The sequence below is a fragment of the Jaculus jaculus genome, chromosome 1 (genome assembly GCF_020740685.1).
Source record: "Jaculus jaculus isolate mJacJac1 chromosome 1, mJacJac1.mat.Y.cur, whole genome shotgun sequence".
NCBI classification, from domain to species: domain Eukaryota; kingdom Metazoa; phylum Chordata; class Mammalia; order Rodentia; family Dipodidae; genus Jaculus; species Jaculus jaculus.
In genome coordinates, this window is record NC_059102.1 from 175738889 (window position 1) to 175762681 (window position 23793).

The following is a 23793-nucleotide window of genomic DNA, read 5'->3' on the forward strand; positions in this document are numbered from 1 at the left end:
CCATGCCTGGCTCCTAATCTTAATAAAGGCACTTAGAGCTATAAATTTCCCTCTTAGGACTGCCTTCATTGTGTCCAAAAGATTTGGTATGTTGTATTACCATCATCATTTTCTTTCTGAATTTATTGATTTCCTTTTTGTTTTCTTCAATAACCCACTGATCATTCAATAGTGTACTGTTTAGTATCCATGAATTTCTGTATGCTCCATGGCTTTTCTTGTTGCTGGTTTGCAGTTTAATCCCATTGTTGTCAGACAGAGTACAAGGGATTATCTCAATTTTCCTATAATTATGGAGATTGGCTTAGTGTCCTAATATATGGTCTATTTTAGAGAATGTTCCAGGTGTTGCTGAGAAAAATATATTCTGCAGCATTTGGATGGAATGTTCTATAGATACCTGTTAGGTCCATTTGTTCTATGACATCATTTAATTCAGATGTTTCTCTGCTTACATTTTTGCTGGGATGACCTGTCAATTGATGAGAGTGGGGAAGTGAAGTCTCCCACTACAATTGCATTTGATGTTTTCTGTTACTGTAAGTCTAGTAGTGTTTGTTTGATGAAACTGGGAGCCTACATGTTAGGTGCATATATGTTTAGGATTGTAATGTCCTCATGCTGAAGTGTTCCTTTAATCAGTATAAAAAGACCTTTGTTGACTTCCGGTCAAGATGGCGACCACCTAGCTGCACTACAGATAACAAGGACAAAAAAAAAGGCAAGTATTAGAGGGAAATTAGGAACTTTTTGCAAGAGGGAGGGCACAGATTGGGGTAAAACAGGGAAGCACACACCCCCACGACCCACGCACCCCCAACCTGCCCGCCCTGACCAGCCACATCAGTGTGGCCCAGTGCCCTGGTGGCCCCACGCCCATGCACCCCCCGCCCCCCCTTTACCCCCACACGTGCCCCGACCCCCCCCATTTTGTCGAGAGGGCCCCTCGCCCCCCCATGCGCCCTGCGACCCCTCCTGCGCCCTGCACCCACACCCACGCGCACAGGCGCATCATGCCCCGTGGCACCCCGCAACTCCCCCCTGAGCCCACCGGGGTACCTCGCGCCCCCCGCGCCCTGCACACCCCCCAGTGCACGTATCCCCTACGCTCACCGTGTGCCCCCTGCCCCCCGCTCCTATGGGGCACCCCACCCCCATGCTCCCTGCACCCCGCTGCCTCCCGCACACCCTGCCATGATCACCCGGTGTCCCTGAGCGCCCAGTGCACCCCTCCGCCACGTGCCCCACTCGCTCCATACACACCGTCGCACCCCTTGCCACCCTGTACACCCCCCCGCCCGCGCACCCTCCGCGTGCCCCACTTGGCTGTGCTCTGATCGGGCACCCATCAGCCACACCTGCCAGCCTGCTGCACTGAAGCTGAGACCTCCTACCTCACCCTTGTTCTCTGATCCTGCAAGTAGACCAGCCACGTGGTGCTCGGTTCACAGGCCCGTGGGGGCCACCCCTGCCGTGAATAGGTGGCTGCCAGATAAACTGCTGCTGTGCTCACATCACTTGCCACAGGTCAGCCTCTGCTGTGTCCTGATCCCATACCCACCTCATTTGCCTCTGCACTACAATTGCACATGTAATGGGCCCAGTCCCACAGCAAGAGCCACACAAGTCCACACTGAGTCACTAGCACCAGCGCAGGTGCCATCCCCTACCTGTACATCGCCACCCATCCCTCACTCCCCTGAGGCGGGAGAGCACAGACTGTTTACAGACCCCAGTGTACCCAGCCAGAGTTTGGGCAGCTTAAGGGCTTGCTGCCTCAGTCCCCTTTCAAGCTCGAAGGGAGGCAGCTTAGGTGCATTACTGGGTGAGAATTAAGGCAACTTTGGTGCCCCTGTCAGGCTATAGATAGGCGGCTTTGGCAAGAGAGAGCAAAAACTCAGGCTGCTTGCAACTTCCCCAGGCTGCCTTGGATTCGCATTAAGCTAGATCCCAGGCTGCTCCACCCATCTAGCTACCCATACACTGACATGGGTAGACAACAGCACAAAAGAAATAACGTGAAAAATAAAATGCAAGAAAATCCAGACAGATCACCCAGTCCAACAAGGACCACAACTAGCCAAAACATAGAAGAGTGTTTAGGATCAGAACATCAAGTGGAAGCAATGAACAATGCAACCCTGACCAAACTACTGCTAGATCTGACAGGAAAGCTACAAAGGATAGATAATCCTGTGGATGCTACCATCACTAAGCTAGAGCAATATGATAAGACACTGGAAGGAATTCAAAGACAGCTAAGAGAGTTGAGGGAGAGTGAAAAAAAAGAGGACCTTAAAAATCAGCTGGCAACACTAAATGAAAACATAAAGAAATGCAAGGATGACTTCCAAGAATCAACAAGAAAATCAGAAAATGAGGAGAAAAGGGAGCTGGACAAAGCGATGGAAGTGATACATAGGAAAGTAGTAGAAAATGCAAGCTTAATTAAACAAGTCCAAAACTCGCTAGAGGCTCTCAAGAATAGAGTCAGCGTAATGGAAGATAGAAACTCTGATCTGGAAGACAGGATGGAAGAAACAGTTCGAGAGTCCAAAAATTTCAGTAAGTTCAAAAGTTCCTGTGAACAGAACATGAGAGAATTGTGGGATACACTTAAACGTCCTAATATCAGAATCATTGGAATACCAGAAGGAGAAGAATTTCAGACCAAAGGCATGGAGAACTTATTTAACACAATAATTGAAGAAAACTTCCCCCGTCTCTTAAAAGAAAGGCCCATCAAGATTCAAGAAGCAAACAGAACTCCTAACCGACTAGACCAAAGGAGAAACTCCCCAAGGCATATTATCATTAAGACTCTAAACATTGACACCAAGGAAAAAATCCTAAAAGCAGCTAGGGAAAAACAGCACACCACTTTCAAAGGAAACCCCACCAGAATTACTTCAGACTTCTCAATGGAAACCCTGAGAGCTAAAAGGGTCTGGAATGAAACTTTCCAAACTCTAAGAAACTATGGCTTTCAACCCAAACTACTCTACCCGGCAAAAGTCTCCCAATAATAGATGGTGAAAGGAATACTTTCCATGACAAAACTCAGCTTTACAATTATATGAACACAAAACCAAACCTACAGAAAGTACTCCAGAAATTCTCCAAAGAGAAGAAACAAATAACCAAACACAAATGCCTACAAGAAGCAAATCACAGCAACCAAACCCAGAGTAGATAGAAAAAAAAAAATTAAATTCCATGGGAATGCCAACACACCTCTACCACCACAAAATGACAGGGATCAAATCAAATCTCACAGTCATCACCCTAAACATTAATGGCCTTAATCCAGCCACCAAGAGACACAGGCTAACAGGGTGGATGAAAAAATTAGACCCCTCAATCTGCTGCCTTCAAGAAACCCACCTTACCACTAAATTAGAAACCTCCTGAGAGTGAAAGGGTGGAAAATAATATTCCAAGCAAATGGGAATAAGAAACAAGCAGGTGTAGCTATATTAATATCAGATAAAGTTGACTTCAAACCAAAAACAATCAAAAAGGACAAAGAAGGTTACTTCCTACTTATCAAGGGAAAAATCCATCAAGAGGCTATTACAATCATAAATCTGTACACACCAAACACAGGGGCACCACGGTTAATAAAACAAAACCTACTTGACAATAAAACAAAAATAACCACCAACACCATCATAGCTAGGGACTTCAACATGCCATTATCAGTAATAGACAGATCATCCAAACAGAAGCTCAACAGGGAAGTAAGAGAGCTCAACAAAACCATAGAGCACTTAGACCTAACAGACATCTACAGAACTTTCCATCAAAAATCTACAGACTACACATTCTTCTCAGCAGCCCATGGAACATTCTCTAAAATAGACCATATACTGGGTCACAAAGACAGCCTCCACATATTTAGGAAAATCGACATCATTCCCTGCATGATATAATATCATAATGCTATATTCCTAGAAATCAACAACAAAAAAACCAACAAGAGCCCCAACGGCAACTGGAAACTGAATAGCACACTCTTATACAATAAATGGATAGTGGATGAAATAAAAAATGAAATTGCAAAATTCCTGGAATTGAATGACAATGAGAACACATCATACCAAAACTTATGGGACAAAATGAAGGCAGTCATCAGGGGAAAATACATAGCACTCAATGCCCTCATAAAAAAGACAGAAAGATCCCAAATCAATAGCCTAACCATCCACCTAAAGGCATTGGAAAAACAAGAAAAATCCAACCCAAAGAGATCCAGAAGGAAAGAAATAATTAAAGTCAGAGCAGAAATTAATGAATTGGAAACCAAGGAAACAATTAAGGCAATTGACAAAACAAAGAGCTGGTTCTTTGAAAAGATAAACAAAATTGACAAACCTCTGGCCAATTTGATCAATCAAAAAAGGGAGAGACTCCAAATTAACAAAATTCAAAATGAGAAGGAGAGATCACAACAGACATGAGTGAAATTGGCAGAATCATCAGGACTTATTTCAAAAACCTCTTCTCCACAAAACTGGAAAATGTGGAGGAGATGGATAAATTCCTGGATGCATATCATCTACCAAAGCTAAACGCAGAGCAGATCAACCACCTCAATGAACCCATCACACACATGGATTTCAAAAAGTAATAAAAAAACTCCCAAAAAAGAAGAGTCCAGATCCAGATGGATTCCCAGCTGAATTTTATCAAACCTTCATGGAAGAACTCAAACCAATCTTCCTAAAACTGTGCCACACAATTGAAGAACAGGGAAAGCTACCCAACTCCTTCTATGAAGCTAGTATCACCCTAATCCCAAAACGAGGCCGAGATGCCACAAGAAAAGAAAACTATCGGCCTATTTCCCTAATGAACATACATGCAAAGATCCTCAACAAAATACTCGCAAACCGAATCCAACAACACATCAAAAGCATTATCCACCTTGACCAAGTGGGATTTATCCCTGGAACACAAGGGTGGTTGAACATACGAAAATCTGTCAATGTAATACACCACATAAACAAGCTTAAACATAAAAACCATATGATCATTTCCATAGATGCAGAAAAGGCCTTTGACAAGATACAACATCACTTCATGATCAAAACATTGGAGAAAATTGGCATGGCCGGTTCACATCTTACAATAATAATGGCAATACACAAAGCTCCAAAGGCCCAAATAATACTTAATGGAGAGAGACTGGAGGAATTCCCATTGACATCAGGAAAAAGACAGGGATGTCCTCTCTCACCTCTGCTTTTCAATATAGTTCTAGAAGTCCTAGCCCAAGCAATAAGGCAGGAGAAGGAAATAAAAGGGATACAATTTGTAAAGGAAGAAGTTACGTTAGCTCTATTCGCTGATGACATGATTGTATATGTAAGATACCCGAGACACTCCATCACAAAAGTCCTGAAGGTGATTAACTCCTATAGCAAAGTAGCAGGATGCAAAACCAATGCACAAAAATCGGTAGCATTTCTGTATGCAAATGACAAAGACACAGAAAAAGAAATAAAGGACATAGTCCCATTTTCAATAGCAACAAAAAAATAAAATAGGGCTGGAGAGATGGATTAGCGCTTAAAGCGCTTGCCTGTGAAGCCTAAGGACCCCGGTTTGAGGCTCAGTTCCCCAGGTCCCACGTTAGCCAGATGCACAAGGGGGCGCACGCGTCTGGAGTTCGTTTGCAGAGGCAGGAGGCCCTGGCGCGCCCATTCTCTCTCTCTCCCTCTATCTGTCTTTCTCTCTGTGTCTGTCGCTCTCAAATAAATAAAAAATTAAAAATAAAATAAAATAAAATAAAATAACTTAGAATAACGTTAACCAAGGAAGTAAAAGATCTATACAACGAAAATATAAAAACTCTCAAAAAAGAAATTGAGGAGGACTTGAAAAGATGGAAAGAACTCCCATGCTCCTGGATAGGCAGAATTAACATTGTGAATATGACAATCCTACCAAAAGCAATATATAGATTTAATGCAATTCCAATAAAAATCCCTACAGTGTTCTTCAAAGAGATAGAAAAAATGATCTCAAATTTCATATGGAAAGGCAGAAGGCCTCGCATATCCAAACATATCCTCAGCAAAAGAAATGCCTCTGGTGGCATCACCATACCTGATATAAAGCTATATTCCAAAGCCGTAGTAATAAAAACAGCATGGTACTGGCATAAAAACAGGAGTATAGACGAATGGAATAGACTTGAGGACCCAGATTTGGGTCAAGCAACTATAGCTACTTGATATTCGATAAAGGCCCAAACAATATAGACTGGAAAAAAGATACCATCTCCAACAAATGGTGCTGGACAAACTGGATAACCAAATGCAGGAAACTAAAACTTGATCCACATATTTCACCATGCACTACACTCAAATCCAAATGGATCAAAGACCTCAACATAAGACCAGAAACTCAAATACTACTGGAAGAATACGTAGGAAGTACTTTCCATGATATAGGAATGGAAAAAGACTTCCTGAACAAAACCCCAGTGGCTCAAGTTCTTAAACAGTCACTCAACCATTGGGATCATATGAAGCTGAATAGTTTCTTTACAGACAAGCATATAATAAGCAAAGCCAATAGAATACCCACAGAATAGGAGAAAATATTTGCAGGTTATCCAACTGATAGAGGCCTTATCTCTAGAATTTACAAAGAACTCAAAAGTCTAAACAATAAGAAGACAAATACCCCACTCACAAAATGGGGCACAGAGTTAAACAGGCAATTCACAGAGGAAGAGATACAAATGGCAAACACACACTTAAGAAAATGTTCATCATCCCTAATCATCAGAGAAATGCAAATTAAAACAACTATGAGATTCCACCTTTCCCCAATAAGGATAGCCAACATCAAAAAGTCAAATGAAAATAAATGCTGGTGAGGATGTGGAGAAGCAGGGACACTCATTCACTGTTGGTGGGAATGCAGGATGGTACAACCACTTTGGAAAGCAATATGGAGACTCCTGAAAAAGCTGACTATAGAAATACCAACAGACCCAGTTATACCATTACTGGGCATCTACCCTAAGACCTTCAAACCAAAAGCCAGAGAGATTTGCTCAACCATGTTTGTAGCAGCTCAACTCGTAATAGCTAAAAGCCCAAATCAACCCAGATGTCCATCATTAGAAGAATGGATAACAAAGATGTGGTATATCTACACAATGGAATTCTATACAGCAGTAAGAAAAAACGACATAAAGAAATTTGAGGAAAAATGGTTGAATCTGGAACAGATCATTCTCAGGGAATTTACCCAATCACAGAAAAAAAATTGACACATAATCTCACTCATCTGCAACACCTAACCTAAATCTGCCCAAGATGCCTAACATACCCAGCAAGCACCTCATGGACTAGACAATAAGATGGATGGGAGGGTGGGGAGGGAATCAAAGGGTGGAAAACAGTAATCTGGACCCAAACGGCAATGGTACCATAAAATTCTACTTCCTAAAAGACAGACCAAATGGCTGAACCTTCACTAGACCCTTACAGGAAACACCTGAACCACAAGACACTGGAGAGGGTAGGATCAAGACTGACCTAAATCTCCTACATCTTCCCTCCCTCCTTCTCCCCTTCTCCCCTCCATCTCTCCCCTCTCTAACTCTTGTATATTAGTTATCTTTTTCCTCAATTTCTTAGTGGACACTGACCTGTAACCCCCACTTCCAGCTTGGGCCTACCATCCATAATTAGCTTTTGATCAGAGAAACCTACAAGGTTTCCCAAAACAATGACAGACTTCTGTCAGAGTACTTGATGACCCACCAAAGGCCAGTGGTAAGACCCTATTGCTGAAGACTCCATATGCAGCTGATGCGTAAAATGGAATGACATGGCTGGAAGCCAGGAGAGAGTCAGTCCCCAGACAGTCAGCGTGTCTAGTGCCAGAAGGCGCTACATAGGCGACTGGGGGAAATGACCAATTTCTGTCCAAGCAACACATTGTTTAACCTAATTAGCAATAAATACACACAAGTGCAATAGTGGTACACAGCCATGGTGAGGAACCAATTGCTCTTGATTTGGCTAACTGATCCACTCAGTGGTACTAGACCCATAGCTGGAGCTGGGAAACAAGTCAGAACCATACCCAAACACAAGCCCACTCTACAATATCAAGCTACCATCAATCATGGGGTATAAGAGGGCCTACACCTATCATACTCTCTATGAAAAAAGTAAGTGTTATCTCAATTTTCTGGGTGCTAACTCACTTTCTGTTGGAGAATCTGCTTCTCTTTTCCAGATAGATGCAGATCCTAAGAAGAGAGCTGCCCCAACATACCTCAAAAGGGGCCCAACTGAAACTAAGTACAACTGGCAAAATAAGCAAGGGTGATGTTTTCCTGTGAACCAGATACCAGCACAATGGGGAAGGAGATCAATGCAGAGAAAAATCAACTCCTACCAAGTCAGAGATCCAGAGCCTCAGAGGCCCCCAACACCTCAGCACTGAAGCAGACCAAAAATGAACCTAATGTGGCTCAGGGACATTTTGTGGAAGAGGGGGCAGAAAGAATGTCAGAGTTACATGTTGGGTCATGATTTGCAGAGACATTTATCATACCAATAACTGGGGGCTAACTCCACAATGCACGACCCATTTTCATTAACACGGAGGGTCTAATGGGAGGGGGTAGTTTACAGATGAGCCTAAATAATGGTACCAAACTGCCTGTATTTACTGAAAAGAAAACTAATAAATTAAATTAAAAAAAAAGACTTGTTATCTTTCCTCATTAATGATGGTTTGAAGTCTATCCTGTCAGACATTAGGATAGCAACCCCTGCTTGTTTCCTAGGCCCATTTGCTTGAAATTTCATTTTCCATCCTTTACCCTAAGTTTATGTCTATCTTTTATTGAGAGATGATTTTCCTGGAGGCAACAAATGGCAGGATCCTACCTTTTAATCCAGTGTGCCAGCCTATGTCTTGTGGATGGTGCATTGAGGCTATTTATATTAAGAGTTATTATTGAAAGGTATGCATTTATTCTCACCATTTTTCTTGTTTTGTGATGTTTCCTGTTTTCCCTTTACTCCTTTGTTTTAATTATTATTTGAGTGTGGTTTATTTTTTTCTGTTTTCTCCTGTGTGTGTTTAGCATTCTCTCTGGCATTAAGAATTCCTTCAAGTATTTTCTGTAGAGCTGGTTTAGTTTACATAAATTCCTTTAGCCTGTTTTTGTTGTGGAATGTCCTTATTTCTCCATCAATTTGGATAGATAGCTTTGCAGGATAAAGTAATCTTGGTTGACAGTTGTTATCTTTCAGAACTTGGAATACGTAATTCCAAGCCATTCTGGCTTTTAAAGTTTGTGTTGAGTAATCTGCACTATAAACTATGTAACCCTGAACAAGAAAATCACCGAACTGGAAGCAAATCATCAAAAAATGAACAATTGCATAAACGAAATGCTACAGAATCATCTCTTACAGCACACAGCTTTTGTCACTAGGTTTTACTTAATTGAAGAAAAGCAGAGACTTCAAAAAAGAGTTACATAAATTGAATGTGAGTCAGCAGAAACAGAATCTCAATAACCAGCTGATTAAGCTTAATGAAGACATAATTAAATGTTTGAATAAACTGCAAGATTCATCAAGAAATAAAATCATGATCAGAAATTGGAATTCAACAAAAGGTTGGATATAATACGTAAAAGTGAAACAGAAAACAAAAATCAAATGGTGCTTATAAAAGCCTCTAGAAACCCTCACAAGCAGAGTTAATGGTGTGGGTGACAGAACTTCATATCTGGAAGACAAGAAAGAAGAAACAGTTTAGGAGCCCAAAACTTTGATAAGTTCAAACAATCAAAAAAAAAATGAATAGAATATAAGGGAATTGTGTGATAACTTAAAGTGACCAAAAACCCAGATCATGGCTATACCAGAAAGGAAATAAAGTTAAGCCAAAGTCATGGAAAACATACTCAACAAAATGATTGGAGAAAACTTTCACACCCTTTCAAAAGAAAGAACTATCTAGAAAAAAGAAGTTCATAGAGAAGAACAGACTGGACCAAATAAGAAACTCTCCAAGGCACATCATAGTGAGAACTGAACAATGAAACACAAACAAAAAGAGAGTGCTACAAGCAGCAAGAGAGAAACAACTCGCTATGTACAAAGAAAATCCCAAATGATGTACTTCATATTTTTCAGTGCAAACACTTAACACCAAAAGTGTTTGGAATGGAGAACTTTAAAATCTAAAATGCTATGTCTTCCAACCCAAATTATTACATCCAGTGAAAATATCCTTCAGAATAGATGGTGAAAGGAAAACTCTCCATGATAAAAGCTAGCACTATGATTATGTGAACACAAATCCAAACCTACAGAGGATACTTCAGGGAATACACCAAACAGAAGAGTCAACCGACCAACCACAAGATCCTACAAGAGAAAGAATTAAATAACCAAAGCTAGAGCAGGCATAAAAACTTACAAAGCCCAAGAAAGCACCAAAACCTATAAAACCTCCAACATGACAGGGATTAAATCACGCATCAAAAGATACAAGTTAACATGGTCAATATAAAATATGGATCTTTCTATCTTCTGTCTTCAAGAAGCCCACCTTGCTACTAAGGATAGACACTGCCTCAGGATGAAGGTTGGAAAATGATTTTCCAAACAAGTAAAAAGAAGAAATGAGCAGGCATGACTATGTTAAATCTGACAGGATAGACTTCAAAACAAAAGTAATCAAAAAGGACAAAGAAAGCTACTTTTTATTCATCAAGGGAAAGATACAAAAAGAGGACATCACAATCATAAGTACCTGTGCACAAAACACAGATGCAACACATTTTATAAAACAATCTGTTTGAAACAGATCAGAAATAAATTCTAATACTACAATAGTATGGGACTACAATACCCTGCTACCATCAATAGACAGATCACCCAAGCAAAAAATCAACAGGAAAACAATAGGTCTTAACAGCACTATAGATCAACTAGACATAACAGATAGCTACAGAATATTCTACCCAATTCTATAGAATACACATTCTCCTCATCAGCTCAAGGAACCTTTTCCAAGACAGATCATGTGTTAGTGTAGAAAGCATACCTCCATAGATTCAGGAATTTTGGGTTAACTTCCTGCATCATATCAGACCACAATAAATCAAAGCTAGAAAATAACAAGAGAAACAACAGAAATTGCACCAGCTCTTGGGGACTGAAAACCATGCTATAAAATAATGGATGTGTGATGGAAAAAAAATCAAAAAGGGAAATTGTGGACTGTAGAGATGGCTTAGTGGTTAAGGAAGTTACCTGCAAAGCCTATCTGATTTCAGTTCTGCAGATGACTGGAGGCCCTTGCATGCCCACTCTCTCTGTATATGTAACTTCTATATTTCTGTACTTGCAAATAAATAAATAATTTTCAGAAACTTTAAAAAGTAAATCGTAAATTTTTCTAGAACTAAATGATGACAAAAAACACAACATCAAAATCTTATGTGGCACAATAAAGGCACTCCTAAGTGGAATATTCATAATACCAAATGCCTTCATAACAGAGAGACCTCAAATTTATAACTAAAACATCCACCTAAAGACACTGTAAAAACAAGAACAATCCAACCATGATTGCTCCAGATGAAAATAAATGATAAAGATCAGAGCAGAAATTACTGAAATGGAAACTAAGAAAACTTATGGAATAAAAAGAAGACTCATTGAAAAAATAAACAAGTTTGATAAACCCCTGGCCAATTTGATCAAACAAAAAATGAGAAGTGTCAAATAACAAAATAAGAAATGAAAAGGGAGAGATCACAACAGACATTAATGAAATTGGAAGAATCATCAGGACATATTTCCAAAACTTTCCCTCCACAAAATTGTATAATATGGGATAAATGAATAAATTCCTAGGCCCATAACACCTACCAAAATGAAATTCAGAGCAGACAAATCTCCTAATCCAACCTATTACATCGACTGGGTTTGAAAATGTAATTAAAAACCTCCCTAAAAGGAAAAGTCCAAGATCTGACATATACTGAGCCAAATTCTACCAAACCTTCATCAAAGAACTTGTTCTTAAGCTTTTTCACAATATCAGTGCATAGGGAATGCTCTCTGACTCTTCCTGTGAAGACTGAATCACCCTTGTTTTCGTGATGAACCAGATACCAACACAAAAGGGAAGGAGACCAACACAGAGAAAAATCAACTCCTACCAAATCAGAGAGCCAGAGCCTCAGAGGCCCCCACACCTCAGCACTGAGGCAGACCAAAAATGAACCCAACATGGCTCAGGGAAATTTTGCGGAAGAGGGGGTGGAAAGAATGTCAGAGTCACATGTTGGGTCATGATATGCTACCAATAACTGTGGGCTAACTCCACAATGCACGACCCATTTACATCAACAAGGAGGGTCCATTGGGAGGGGGCAGATCATGGATGAGCCTAAACAATGGTACCAAATTGCCTGTATTTGCTGAAAAGAAAACTAATAAATTAAATGTAAAATAAACAAATAAATAAATAAAATAAAATAAAAGATTGAATCACCCTAATAGCAAAACTAGACCGAGATACAACAATAAAACTATAGACCTATATCCCCGATTAATGTAGATGAAAAAAATCTTGAACAAGGGCCAGGTGTGGTGGCACACGCCTTTAATCCCAGCAGTTGGGTGGCAGAGGTAGGAGGATCACCATGAGTTCGAGGCCACCCTGAGAATACATAGTAAATTGCAGGTCAGCCTGAACTAGAGTGAAACCCTACCTTGAAAAACAAACAAACAAAAATCTTGAACAAATCCTTACAAACCAAGGTAAGAAATACATCCCAAAAGCATGATCCACCTTGATAAGAGGTTTCATCCCAGGGATACAAGGATGATTTAACATTTGTAAGTAAATTAACATAATACAACACATAAATAGGCTTAAACACAAGGACCACATGGCCATTTTAATAGATGTAGAGAAAGGTCTTTGACAAAATACAACATCACTACATAATCAAAACATTACAGAGATTAGGCATGAAATGTGTATACCTCAACAAAATAAAGGTTATATACAAATCATACTTAATGGAGAAAAACTCAAGGAGTTCCCATTGGGAACAAGATCAAGGCGGGGTGCCAACTATCATCACTGCTCTTCTGCATAATTCTATAAGTCCTAGCCCAAGCAATAAGACAGGGGAAATATATGGAAAGTATACAAGTTAGAAAAGAAGAAATTGAACTAGCCCTATTTGCAGATGCCATGATTCTATGCATAAGTGACCTAAAAGACTCTAACATAAAACTTCTCAAGGTGATAAATTCTGTCAATAAATGGCAGGATTCAAAATCATCACACAAAAATCAGTAGCCTTCCTATACACACACAAAAAAAGAAAGAAAAAGAAATCAATAAGGCTCTCCATTTGGAATACACATCCCTAAAAATCAAATACCTTGGAATAACATGAAACAAGTATGTTAAAGACCTATACACTGGAAACATGAAAGCACTCCAGAAATTGAGACAGGCATAAGAAGATGGAAAAGCCTCCAATGCTCCTCAATAGTTATAATTAATATTGTGAAAATGGCAATTCTATCAAAAGCAATACAGAGATTCAACACAATGCCAATAAAAATCATGATATCATTCTTCACAGAGAAAGACTAATTTCAGAATTCATATGGAATGGCAGAAGGCCTGGGATACCCAAAAATATCCTTAGCAATAAAAGCACTTTCTGAATGTATCACCATACTGGATCTAAAGTTATATTACAAAGCCATAGTAACAAATACCAGTCAAGATGGCATCTGCCTAACTACACTGCACCTCCCAAGGAAGGAAAGGCAAGATCTTTAGGGTTAATTGGTTCTCCTAGGGTTGAGCAAACTCTAATACACTCTAGTCCAGTAGTAGGGTCTATTAAAGTAGGGAATTGGCTGATTCCCATGCTCTTAGGTAGCCCACCAATCCCCTAATCCCCTCAAGCAGCTGTCCTGGATGCAGCCCCAGCCTCAGGTTCTCCTGGCACTAACTGCAGGCAAGGGAATCCAGGCCAACAGGCTAGCATAGCTCCACGTGAGCCTACAAGCTTGTGAACACCATCCCACTTGCCCCAGCCTCCCACCCCATGTGCAGACCAAGACCAGCAGGCTAGAATCCCACCCCAGGCATTCCCACACCACAATGGTCCACAGGAGGACTCCCTCACCTCTGCACACGCCTTGTGTGGACCCAGACCAGCAGGCTAGCATTCCCCCAGAGGACCACCACATACCATCTCACTCGCCAATGTCCCTCACCCCAGTGCATTGACCCTGTCCCACAATGTATGTCTATAACCCAAACACAGAAGAGACAATAGGATCAGAACTTGAAAATAAAGATACAAGCTATGTAACCCTGACCAAGAAAATAGCAGAACTTGCAGTAAAGCAACAAAGGGCCAATAATGATATGAATGCTCTTCTCACTAGATTATACCTAATAGAAAAGAACCAGGAACCATGAAGTATGTCAAAGACAGTTAAATGATCTGAAGGGGAGTGAAGAAAATGAGGACCTCTATTACCAGCTGGATAAGCTCAATGAAGACATAAAGAAATGCAAGGATGACCTCCAAAAAGCATTAAGAAAATCATAAAATGAAGTGAAAAGAAAACTCGACAGAGGAATGGTAACTATGAATAAAACAGCAGTAGAAAATACAAACCAAATTGAATAAGCCCCAAACTCTATAGAAGTTCTCAAGAATAGAGTCAGTCATGTGGAGGATAGAAACTCAGAACTGAAAGACAAAACAGAAGAATCAGTTTGTGAGACCAAAAGTTTCAGTAAGTTCAAAAATTTCTGTGAACAGAACATGAGGTAACTGTGGGATACCCTTAAACGTCCCAACATTCACATCATAGGAATACCAGAAGAAGAAATACAGACCAAAGGCATGGAGAGCTTATTCATCAAAATTATTGAAGAAAATGATACCAGTCTCTAAAAGGAAAATCCCATCAAGTTACAAGAAGCTAACAGAACTCCAAACAAACTGGACCAGAAGAGAAATTCTCCCAAACACATTGTCATTAAGGCAGTAAACATCTATCACAAACAGAAAGTCCTAAAGGCAGCTATGGGGAAACAACACATTACATATAAAAGTAACCTTATCAGAATGACTTCAGACTTCTCAGTTGAAACCTGAAAGCCAGAAGGGCCTGGAATTGAACACTGCAAAGTCTAAGAACCTATGGCTTCCAAATCAAACTATTCTCCCCAGCAAAATTATCCCTCATAAGAGATTGTGAAAGAAAAACATTCCATAATAAAACTTAGCTTTACAATTCTATGAACACAAAGCCAAACTTACAGAAAGTATTTCAGGGAATTCTCCACACTGAAGAATTAAATAAAACCAACCTCAATTTCCTACAAGAAGTAACAGTAACCAAACTTAGAGAAGGCACAAAAACCTACAAAGTCCATGAAAACACCAAACCACATAAACCACCACAATATGGCAGGGATTAAATCAAACCTCACAGTTGTTACCCTAAATATTAATGGCCTTAATTCACCCATCAAGATAAACTAACATAATGGATCAGAAAATTAGACCCCTCAATCTGCTGTCTTCAAGAAACCCAACTCAACTCTGAAGACAGACACCTACTCGGGGTGAAGGGCTAGAAAACAATATTTTAAGAAAATGGAAATAAGAAACAAGCAGGCATAGCTATACTAATATTAGATAAAATACACTTCAAATAAAAAGTAATCAAAAAAGACAAAGAAGGCCACTTCTTTCTTACCAAGGAAATGATCCAACAAGAGTATATCACAATCATCAATCTTAAGGCACCAAATGCATGTGTACCACAATTCATGCAACAAAACCTACTTAACAATAAAACAGAAATAACCACCAACACCATCATAGTTGGGGAGAAAAGGTTTGCTCATTATACAACTGACAGAAGCCTAATTTCTAGAATCTACAAAGAACTCAAAAACATATACAATAAAAAGTCAAACAAATCACTCATAAAATGGGTCAAAAATTGGACAGGGAGTACTCAGAGGAAGAAATACAAATGACAAACACACATTTGAGAAAATGTCTATCATCCCTTATCATCAGGGAAATGACAATTAAAACAAGTATGAGATTCCACCTCACCCCAGTAAGGACAGCAAGCAGTAAAAAATCAAATGAAAACAAATGCTGGAGAGGATGTGGAGGGATAGCAACCCTCATTCACTCTTGATGGGAATGCAAGACGGTACAACCAGTATGGAAATCATTATGGAGACTCATAAAAAGGTTGACTATAGAGTTACCAACAGAACCAGTTATTCCCTTACTGGGAATTTACCCTAAAAGCTCCATCCCTCAGTTCAGAAAGATTTGCTTAACCTTGTTTATAGCTGCTCAATTCATAATAACTAAGAGCTGAAATAAACCCAGATGCCCATTGTTAGACAAATGGATAACCAGGATGTGGGATGTCTACATGATGGAATTCTACACAGAAGTAAGAAAAAGTGACACAATAAAATTTGAAGAAAAATGGTCAAACCTGAAATAGATCATTCTCAGCAAACTCACCCAATCACGGAAAGGTAATTGTTGCATGGTCTTACTCATCTGTGGCTCCTAACCTGAATCTGCCCAAGATGCTGACATACCTAATAAGCGTCTTGAGGACCAGACAATTGGGTGGGAGGGGTGGTAGAGGAGGGTAAGGGTGGGGATGGACCACAAAACTGGACCCAAATGGCAATGGTACCATAAAATTCTACACCATAAAATACAAACTAAATGGTTGAACTTTCATCAATCAGGTCTTTAGAGGGAACACCTGAATTTCAGAGCCCTGGTGAGGGTATGAGGAAGACTACCTAAATATTCTATCTTTTCCTGTTTCTTTCTCTCTCTCTCTCCCTCTTCTCTTTCTTCTCTATCTCTTTTGTATTACCTCTTTTTTTTTTTCACTCTTTTTCTTGGTGCTGGCCTATAACTCCCAGTGCCCGCATATGGTTAACATCCATAATGAGCTGTTGATCAGAGAGACATATGAGGTTTCCCGAGATAAGACAGATTTCTGTCAGAATGCTTGATTACCCACCAAAGGTTAGTGGTAAGATCCTACTGCCATAGACACTGTATGCTGTTGCTATGGAACATGGAGTCACCTGGCTGGAATTTGGAAGAGAGTCCGTCCCTAGGCAGATTGTCTAGTGCCAGAAGGTGCTCCATGAGAGACTGGGGAACATGACCAACATCTCTCCAAGCAACTCATGGTCTAAGCTACTCAGCAGTAAACAACCTGACATAATGTTCACACAAGTGAAATAGTGGCACACAACCATGGTGGATAACCAACTGCTCTGGAATTGGCTAATGGATCCACTCAGTGGAATGGAACCCATAGCTGGATCTGGGAAACAAGTCAGAACCATATCCAAAAAGGAACCCACTCTCCATTATCAAGCTCCCACTAATCTTGGGATACAAGAGGGCCTACACCCATTAAACTCTCTCTAAAATAATCATAGTTATCCCATTTCCCTGGTACTGACTTCACTCTCTGTTGGAGAATTTACTTTTCTTTTTCAGATGTACGCAGATCCTGAGGAGAGAATCAGTCCATCGCACCTCACCTGGGCCCCAGTTGAAATCAAGATTGGGGAAATGAACAAGAGTTCTTGGTGAACCTGGTACCAGCAAAAGGGTGAAGGAGATAGAAACCAAGAACACTGAGCTCCTACCAAACCAGATATCCAGAGACAGAGGCTCCCAAGACCTCATTCCTGAAGTAGACCTAAAATGAACCTAACATGGCTTAGGGACATTTGCGGAAGAGGGGGTGGAAAGATTGTTAGAACCATATGTTGGGTCATTAAACACAGAGACATTGCCTCTTAGCCATAACTGATGTCTAACCCCACAACGCATGACCCACATTCCCCAATGAGGAGGGTCACTGTGGAGGGGGGAGGACAGGAAGGAGGCTAATGATGGTACCAACATGGCTGTATATACACTGTATACATAAGTAATTAAAAAAAAAAACAGCATGGCACTGGAATAAACACACACATAAAGATCAATGGAACAGAACAGAAAACAAATTTCTTAGGTCAAATCACTACAGCTACTTGATCTTTGGCAAAGGAACTAACAATGTGCTCTGGAGAAAAGACAGCATCTTCAACAAATGGTGCTGGACAAATTGGATAATCATATGTAGAAAAATGAAACCAGACACACTCATCTCATCATGAACAAAAATCAACTCCAAATGGACTAAAAACCCCAACATAAGACCTCAAACTCTTAAATGATTGGGAGAAAAAAAAAAAAACAGGGGGAAATCTCCATGATATAGGAGTGGGGAAAGATTTCCTGAACAATACCCCTGCAGCCCAGGAAATTAATCACTCAACCAGTGGGATCTCTTGAAGCTTAAAAGCTTTTGTATGGACAAACATATTATGGTAATTTATTTCATGTGTCCCCTCAAAACTTAGGTATTTAAATGCCAGGTTCCCAGCTGATGGAGATTTTGGAATTAATTCCTCTTGGAGGAAGGGTAATGTTGGGGGCAGGCTTATGGGTATTATAACCAGTGTCCCCTTTCCAGTGTTTGAGCACATTCTCTTATTCCTGTTGTCCACCTGATGATAGCCAGGAGGTGATGTCCACTCTTTGCTCATGCCATTGTTTTCCCTGCCATCATGAAGTTTCCCCTAGAGTCTGTAAGCCAAAATAACTTTTTCTTCCAAAAGCTGTCTTGATCCAGTGTTTTCTGCCAGCAGTATGAACCTGACTAAACACATACCATAAACAGAACCTACCAACTGCCCACAATTGGAGAAATCTTCAACAGCTGCATCTCTGATAGAGGCCTAATATCTAGGATCTACAAAGAACTTGAAAAGCTAAAACTATCAAACAATCTGCTCAATAATGAAGTAAAGAACTAAATAGGAAATTCTCAAAGGAAGAAATACAAATGGCTAACACTCATCTAGAAAATGTTCAACATCCTCAACCATCAGGAAAATGCAAATTAAAACAACTATGTGATTCCACATTACTCCAGTCAGGAGGGCAATCATTAAAAAGTCAAATGACAATAAATGTTGGCAAGGAAGTGTGAAAGAGTAATTGTCATTTGGTGCAGGTGGGAGTGCAAACTTGTACAACCACTATGGAAATCAATGTGGAAACTCCTGAAAATGATGAAAATAGAGTGACCAACTCACCCAGCTATACCTCTACTGGGCATCTACCCTACAGGCTCCATTGTTCACTGAAGAATGCTCACCCACATTCATACCGGCTCAGTTCACAATAGCTAAGTACTGGAATCAACCCAGATGCCCATTGTGGGCAAATGGATAGTGAAGATGTGGTACATTTATACAATAGAATTCTACTTAAAATTAAGAAAAATATGTAATAATTTTTTAAGGAAAATGGTTGGACTTGAAACAGTTCATACTTAGTGAACTCACATAAACTCGGAAAGACAAACACCACATATTTTCCCTCATCTATGGTTCCTAACCTGGAGTAGCTTGGATTGCAGACATACCTGCCAGACAACTAGAGGAAAAGATAGTAAGGATGGAAGTGTTTTGGGGGAGGGAAAATGTAGGCTGGAGGGGAGTATACACAAAACTAAATCCAAAACAAATTGGTACCATATAAACCTGTGGTTCCTAACTGGGAATATCTTGAGTGACAGGCTCAAAGTGGCACATGCATCTGAAGTTTGTTTGCAGTGTCAAGAAGCCCTGGGGCTTAAGCTATTGTTGCTGTTCTTGGTTGTCCACCAAACTGGGCAATAAGATACAACTGTTGAAAATACCATATGCTTTGGATACAGAACATTGAGAAATCAAGCTAGATTGCAATGAAAGGTTCCACTTTGCATAGTGGATTAGCCTCTTGTGACCCACGCAAGCATACCTGAGTTTAGATCCCAGCGCCCATGTAAAGCTAGATGCTCTAGCACTGACTGTGATCTCTGTGCACATAAAAGAGAAATGGAGACAGGAACATGCTCTGAAGATTGGGGGCCATCTATCCTGGGGAGCAGATCAGGGATCAACAAGAGGCTTTCTTCAAACAAGGTGGAAGGCAGGGGTCCACACCTGAAGTTGTCCTCTAATCTTCACACGTGTGCTGTGGTGCACACACACGGCCACTGTTACACGTGAACACAGAAACAAACAAAACCTTTTTCACTGCCAAGTTTTGTTTTTTATTGTCGTTTGACTTTTTTTCTCCTCAGAATAAATAACAAATGTGTTCAGTGTGGGATACGCACTCTAATTCTACCTGCATCTACTTCATTACACCAGGCTTTTTTCATAGCACTTTTCATCTCTGAATTTCTCAGGGTGTATATTAAAGGATTCAACATGGGAGTGATGACTGTAAAAACCACACTAATGGATTTATCAATGGGGAAGTTAGAAACAGGTCTCACATAAATGAAAATACAGGGAACAAAAAAAGAACAATGACAGTGATGTGGGAGCCACAAGTGGACAAAGCCTTGCGCCTCCCTTCCCGACTGTAGGTTTTAAGGGAGTTAAGGATGAATCCATATGAGATCAGGAGAAGGACGAAAATGACCACACAGATGGCTCCACCATTGGCAACCACAGTGAGGCCAATGAAGTAGGTGTCACGGCAAGCAAGTCCTAGTAATGGGTACATGTCACAGATGAAGTGGTCAATGACATTGGGGCCACAGAAAGGGAGACTGGACACAAATATGAGTTGAAACACAGAATGTATAAACCCTCCAACCCAGGCCACCACTAAGAGGAGGATACAAACCCTTCGTTTCATGATGGTCAAATAGTGCAATGGCTTACAAATAGCCACATAGCGATCATAGGCCATCATCACCAAAAGGAAGACCTCAGCACCCCCAAATAAATGCTCTATAAAGAGCTGGCCCATGCAAGCTGTGAAGGAGATGGTCTTCTTATCACTGAGTAAGTCTCCAAGCAACTTAGGAGAGATGGCAGTGGAATAAACAGCATCCATGAGTGACAGGTAGGCAAGGAAGAAGTACATTGGAGAGTCCAAGGAGGGACTAGCAATAACTGTCACCACAATGAGCAGGTTGCCCACCATTGTCACAATGTAGATGAGTAAGAACATGACAAACAGCACTTTTTTGCCCAGCAGGATCCTGAGTGAGGCCCAGGAGTATAAATTCTGTGACATTGTTGCTCTGCCCCATTCACTTTTCCTTAAGACTTCCTTCTGGGAAGGGAGCTGAAACAGTGCCTGTGATAAAATTTTGAACACAGCCATGAAATCATTCAGTCACAAAGCCCACCTTCCCCCTTTCCTCTATGGTGAGAAACCTGCAGCAAACATTTAGTAGTCATCTACTGAAGACTTCTTCCAAGAAGCCCAATAGATCCTCCCTCAGCAGTTTCATTTTTCCTCAGATGATTTTATTTTGAGCATCAAAGTTAATAGCTTAATGTCTTAGATGACAGTTCAGAAAGAAGAAGAGTCAAACACCAAGCAGTTATTAACACATTTAATGATTGTTGATTTTACACACATCTTTCACAGAAGTCAGTAATGACAAACAGTAAAAGACTTCCTACTGCCAACACTTTTACTTTGTAGTGGTGGCAGTTAATGCTGAATATACAGACAGACATAGAAACAGTTGTTTGACCAGATAATATTTGTGGGCCTAACTTTCCATATGATCTGTATAGTACCAAATTAACACTTCTTTTGAAACATCTCACTGAATGCAGATACATCTTGTTAATGGTCAGACATTCATTTCTCAAAGGATGTCCAGTCTTTATGAATCACTCATGAAACTGAAGATACTGGACTGTATCAAATAACTGCAAAAGTGTTACTTGGATAATCACTTTGTATGCTTTTCTCTGTCTGCTTTTCCAGGAGTTTTACTTCTTACCATTGAATCCTTGCCTACACTGAACTCATAGCACATTTACATTTACTTGCCTGATTTTCAACAAATTTCACTTAAGTGAACTAAACAAATTCATGACAATTAGTAACTGCTGCACCAGAAGCTATTGTGTTTTGGTTTGTGTTGTTTATTCAGAATTCTTTGGAACTTGAGAAAATAAACATGAATTTATACCAAGTCCAGTCTTAGGTGCTCACAGCAATCAGAAAGAGAAGTTAAGTGTGTATATTCTTTCCCAAAGACAGCATAATCAAGGGAAAGAAGCGTGGTTAGTGCGAAGGCATGGTCTTTGTACATTGGAACAAAGGAAACTGAACTACATGATCCTGTAATCTTTTCCATTCATATTATCTACACCATTACTGGTGCAACCCAACCTTTTTCTATTCTACTGACATTGTACTTTATCATATTTTATATTCAAATAGTGATTTCCAATATTATTCCCATTATATAACAAAGAGCAACCAGGAGCTTGATAATTTCATGCATAAGTAGAAAAGTACTTGCTTGCAAAGCCTCCAGCTTGGACTTGATTCCACGGCACCAGTGTAGAGAGATGCAGAGTTACCCAAGCATCTGGCATTCATTTACAGCAGTGAGAACTTGATATACACATCCACCCACCCCCCACACACATTGCCCCCCCACACAAGCACACATCACACATGTGAAAATAAATGAATATTTTAAATCAGGATGTAATGACTAATGTGACATAATAATGATTCTAAGTTCCTGTCAGTGTGTTCCAAGATAAGACCCAAGGCATTCCTGAAAGGAAGGGGGAGTGCAGTGATTATGTGGGCTTTGCTGCCAGTGTGTGGAGGTGTGTGTGGGTGTTACATTCTTAAATTCTCTCATTTATTACCCATGGAACTATCTATACCTTAATAAACTTCTATGACATCTCTTCAACCAGATGAAGCAATGATGTGAATAAGACATATTATATGTTAACCTATGTAAAATGTCTCATGAAGAGCATAAGGTAATAAACATATTGGGTTATTTATCATTCATTTAACATTTTGATATTCAAAATTGATATTCAATTTTTGTACTATATTAGATTGACAATTAACTAGTGTTATGTGTTAAATGAATGATAAATAACCCAATAAGCTTTGTATGTTTTAACTAATTTTTGTGTTTTCCTAGCTTCATATGTCCAATTCAGATGACTACCATGATGATGCAATAAGCTCTAGACACTAGTTGCCTTGCACAGGTATTTTCACATAACATTTTCAGAGACATTTATCATACTAATAACTGGGGGCTAACTCCACAATGCACGACCCATTTTCAATAATAAGGAGGGTCTAATGGGAGGGGGTAGATCACAGATGAGCCTAAATAATGGTACCAAACTGCCTGTATTTACTGAAAAGAAAACTAATAAATTAAATTAAAAAAAAAAAAAAAAAAAAAAAAAAAAAAAAAGAAATTATATGTTAACCTATGTAAAATGTCTCATGAAGAGCATAAGGTAATAAACATATTGGGTTATTTATCATTCATTTAACATTTTGATATTCAAAATTGATATTCAATTTTTGTACTATATTAGATTGACAATTAACTAGTGTTATGTGTTAAATGAATGATAAATAACCCAATAAGCTTTGTATGTTTTAACTAATTTTTGTGTTTTCCTAGCTTCATATGTCCAATTCAGATGACTACCATGATGATGCAATAAGCTCTAGACACTAGTTGCCTTGCACAGGTATTTTCACATAACAGCCATCACCAGCTGTCTCATTAAGACACATCTCAAGTC

The 23793-nt window shown here is 39.8% G+C and overlaps 1 pseudogene; it reads right to left on the reverse strand.

The window, feature by feature from the left end:
* Positions 1-20333: 20333 nt before the first annotated feature.
* LOC123457700 lies at positions 20334-21281 on the reverse strand (annotated as a pseudogene).
* Between the last annotated feature and the right edge of the window lie 2512 nt (positions 21282-23793).